At 41.6% G+C, this 5,000-nt stretch overlaps 1 protein-coding gene across 1 annotated transcript in view; it reads right to left on the reverse strand.

Moving 5' to 3' along the window:
* Window positions 1-4,901: 4,901 nt before the first annotated feature.
* LOC121372009 overlaps window positions 4,902-5,000 on the reverse strand; it is a 9,087-nt gene continuing 8,988 nt past the window's right edge. The window contains exon 4 of the mRNA XM_041498248.1: window positions 4,902-5,000. This exon is cut by the window's right edge and continues 555 nt beyond it. The gene's annotated coding sequence lies outside the window, so the exon portion shown is untranslated.

The following is a 5,000-nucleotide window of genomic DNA, read 5'->3' on the forward strand; positions in this document are numbered from 1 at the left end:
AAAGGGTCATGATTATAAAGAGGACTTATTTTAAATACTTTTAATTAAATGTGTCCAAACTGCATGATTTTGGGTGTATTTTTGACAATGTTCACACCAATACAAACCACCCTCAAGCGGGAGTTGGCGGATATCACACATATATTTATGGAAACTTTGCTCATCAAATATTACCAAAACCCTCAATTGAATAAAGGTTTTAGCTATTAAATTTTTTCACAAAATCAGCTCGTTTGAATATTACCCAGAATAATCACGCATCACTTTTGTTACAAGGAAAACCCGATGTATGAATACCAAGCCTCATTACAGCTAACCTCTTTACACTGCTGATGATAAACCAATTGTCATTTTTTAAAAAGAACTCCTTGGCTATCACTAAGCTTGAGAATTTACTTCATATTTCTTATAATTAGCCTTCAAGCATGGATCTGTGCAAAATCAAAAAGCGAACTCCGGGTACACAAGGGAGCGCTACACAAGGGAGCTAACTGTATACTACCATAGCGCCTGCTAAACGGTGATATGTCATATAGCGCCTGCTAAATAGCGGTGATATGTTACATATCGCCTGCTAAACGCTGATATGTTATATAGCGCCTGCTAAACGGCGGTGATATGTTATATAGCGCCTTCTAAGCGGTGATATGTTATATAGCGCCTGCTAAACGGCGGTGATATGTTTTATAGCGCCTGCTAAACGGTGATATGTTATATAGTGCCTGCTAAACGGCAGTGATATGTCATATAGCGCCTGCTAAACAGTGATGTTATATAGCGCCTGCTAAACGGTGATATATTATATAGCGCCTCCTAAGCGTGATATATTATATAGCGCCTGCTAAACGGCGGTGATCTGTTGTATAGCGCCTCCTAAGCGGTGATGTGTTATATAGCGCCTCCTAAGCGATGATATATTATATAGCGCCTCCTAAAAGTGATATATTATATAGCGCCTCCTAAGCGATGATATATTATATAGCGCCTGCTAAATGGCGATGATATGTTATATAGCGCCTGCTAAACGGTGATATATTATATAGCGCCTGCTAAACGGCGGAGATATGTTATATAGCGCCTGCTAAACGATGATATGTTATATAGCGCCTGCTAAACGGCGGTGATGTTATATAGCGCCTCCTAAGCGGCAATGTGTTATATAGCGCCTCCTAAGCAGTGATATGTTATATAGCGCCTCCTAAGCAGTGATATGTTATATAGCGCCTCCTAAGCAGTGATATGTTATATAGCGCCTCCTAAGCGGTGATGTGTTATATAGCGCCTCTTAAGCGGTTATGTTATATAGCACCTATTAAGCGGTGATGTTATATAGCGCCTCCTAAGCAGTGATGCGTTATATAGCGCCTCTTAAGCTGTGATATGGTATATATCGCCTCCTAAGCGGTGATGTGTTATATAGCACCTCCTAAGCGGTGATCGCCTCCTAAGCGGCGATATGTTATATAGCGCCTCCTATGCGACGATATGCTATATAGCACCTCCTAGGCAGTGATGTGGTATATAGCGCCTCCTAAGCAGTGATGTGTTATATAGCGCCTCCTAAGCAATGTGTTTATACAGCGCCTCCTAAGCGGCGATGTGTTTATACAGCGCCTCCTAAGCGGTGATGTGTTTATACAGCGCCTCCTAAGCGGCGATGTGTTGTATAGCGCCTCCTAAGCGGCGATGTGTTGTATAACGCCTCCTAAGCGGTGATATGTTTAAAGCAGCGATTCCTTTGGAACCATATATAGATGTTTGGCAGTGTAATTAATTTACGTTGCTATCTAGATTTTGGCATTTTTGTTTAAATCGGGCAAAACGTCCTCTTTCCCACCCACCCCACCCACTCCATCCCATCTCCATACCATCCCCGCCCAACACATTCAGTGTACTATGACACAACATCTTGTAGTTAGTTTCGTTATAATTGACTCCACAATGGGCGAGCTGTTACAGGTAACATAGTATGTGGGGTACGAAATTTTACGATGCGGTTTGAATGAATTGTTAAATTTAGGGGACCGCATCCCTGCCTCTCAACCTCCCCTCCTCCTGCTCCTCCTCTATTAGATCTGCCACAGAAAAGTAACATGAAATATATACGTTTCCTAATTTTTGAAAATATATTTTGCTTTTTGTTAATAGTTTTCGTTTATCCGATCAAAAACACGTGACGCCATGATATATTTATGCAATGTTCTTATAGAACTTTTGCAGAAATTTTACTTGAATTAGAAGTGAATGTATATGGATGTGGAATGTGTTGGAACTACGTCGAAGCACTTCATAACCGAAATTGGTGTTTGGTCTGAGTATACAGTTATCTCCCGTGTGTACCCTCCGTGGAAGTAGTTTGATTGCTGTTTTTGCATAGGTTCATTTTTAAAAGACATTAGGAATATGAAATAAATTCTCATTTTGTTTCTTCATCAGGAGTGCAAGCCGTTTCTTTACTTTTATAACACATGTGGGCATTTGTCATGGTTTCAGAATAGAAAGTGATTGATGCATATTACGGACATATTATATGAAATATGCGCCGTAAAAGCCGCAGACCTCACACACTCAACACAAACACAAACACAAACACTCTCACACACAAACACTCTCACACACAAACACTCACACACACACAAACTCTCTCACACACACACACACTCTCTCACACACTCACTCACTACTCACTACTCACCTCTCTCTCTCTCTCTCTGTCTCTCTCCCTCTCTCTCTCTCTCTCTCTCGCTCTCTCTCTCACACACTCCCTCTCTCCTTTAAGTTATGTGTAATTTAATCATTTTAATGGTTGCAAAAGACAACATTTTACCGACTCACGAGGATTTGTCCGATGATTTTGCGGGAGGGATTTAGCTCAGTTCTTAGAGCGTTCACCTGATGTTTCTTTAGTCGTAGGATCGAACTACATCGCCGGACCCATTGGGATTTTTCCTGCCCAAACTAGTGCCCCGTGGTATGTGCTGCCCTGCCTGTGGAAAAGTGCATATATAAAAGATTCCTTGCTGCTAATCAAAAAATGTAGCGGGTTTCCACTTGGACTGTCAGAATAATCAAATGTTTGGTGTAACAAAGGTATGTACTATCCTCTCTACGGGATTTCTTTATATAAAAGACCTCTTGCTGCTAATTAGAAAGAAAGAAAGAAATGTTTTATTTAACGACGCACTCAACACATTTTAAGGACCACAGATTTTGAGAGGAAACCCGCTGTCGCCACTACATGGGCTACTCTTCCGATTAGCAGCAAGGGATCTTTTATTTGCGCTTCCCATAGGCAGGATAGCACAAACCATGGCCTTTGTTGAACCAGTTAGGATCACTGGTCGGTGCAAGTGGTTTTACACCTACCCATTGAGCCTTGCGGAGCACTCACACAGGGTTTGGAGTCGGTCTCTGGATTAAAAATCCCATGCCTCGACTGGGATCCGAACCCAGTACCTACCAGCCTGTAGACCGATGGCCTGCCACGACGCCACCGAAGCCGGTCTAATTAGAAAGAGTATCAGCCTCGGTACCGTCTTGGTTAAGCCATCGGACACATGTAAGATCACTACATCCTCTTCTCTTCTCTCACTAACAACTAACCCACTGTCCTGGACAGCCAGCCCAGATAGCCGAGATGTGTGACCAGGACAGCGTGTTTAAACTTTAATTGGATATAAGCCAGAACATTTTTAAAAATTTAATTAATAAAAAGTAGCCCATTTCTTGGCGGCAGCGGGGTTACTCTATCGTCATCTCTGTGTTCCTTAACCGTATGCCCGACGCCACATAATCGTAATGAAAAGGTGTTAAATATAATATTCATTTCTTCCTTCCTTCCCATTTGGGATGTCGTTAAACATTCATTCAAGCATTCGTTCGTTCATTCATTCATCCATTCGCTCTGTCACGTGGGTTAACCAATGTTAGATTTTTTTTTACTTCTTCTACTTGTCTTTTATTAATTAAGGTTTGTGTCACAGCTTAGCAACTACTGACAGCTCCGCACCATTATTTCTATTTCATTTATATATATATATGTAATATAATGCAGTATGCGTCTCATAAATAAATTAATACGTGTATTCGTATGAAAAAAAAAACCCTGGGTAAGACAACAATTTTGTAGATAATTGTAATACACATGTTCACAATAATCTTGATAGAACCGGACTCGTGGCGACATCACTAGGTGAACCTCGTGCACCAAATCTTGTAATACCAGTAAGACATGTTTTAGGCTATTTCTCGTTCCAACCAGTGCACCACGACTGGTATGTCAAAGGCCGTGGTATGTTCTACCCTGTCTGAGGGATGATGCATATAAAAGATCCTTTGCTACAAAAGGAAAAATATAGTTTCCTCTCTCTCTCTCTAAGACTTTATATAAAAATTACCAAATCTTTAACATTCAATAGCCGATGATTAATGAATCAATATGTTCTAGTGGTGTCGTTAAACAAGACAACCGTTAATCAATAAAGAAGGGAGAGCACGCGTGGACGCTGGCGATCAGTTCGACATTGAAGAGACTGATTCGTCCGGGAACACTCGCCTTCCTGAACACGTAGCACTGGGTTTCACTTGGTATACACAATGCTCCCCGATTGTTCTCTCAGCAAGAGTGTCGATCGATCGAGACTAGCGTAGGTAACAGCCTATATAGCGAAGGCGGGGCGCGGTGTAGGTTCAGCCGCGCGTAACGTGGTAACTTGTGGACAATTTGGTAAAATTGTCAAGTGATCAAAATTTACTGCGTCCTTACGCCACGCCATAAGCGTACGAGACAGGGGTGGGAGTGGTCAGCTCCCCCCCCCCCCCCCCCCCCCCCAGTGATGGAGCAAAAACCTCAAATTCTGGCAAACATTATATAGATATTCGGGCAAAATGTGCTAATCTGATACCTTTTTATCATTTATTTCCATCATACAACCCTCAAAATTAGTTGTATTCCGTATAAAAATGCGTAGCAATTCGTTTTCAACACTATATAGCTGTTT

The sequence above is a fragment of the Gigantopelta aegis genome, chromosome 4 (genome assembly GCF_016097555.1).
Source record: "Gigantopelta aegis isolate Gae_Host chromosome 4, Gae_host_genome, whole genome shotgun sequence".
In the NCBI taxonomy this organism is placed as follows: Eukaryota; Metazoa; Mollusca; class Gastropoda; order Neomphalida; family Peltospiridae; genus Gigantopelta; species Gigantopelta aegis.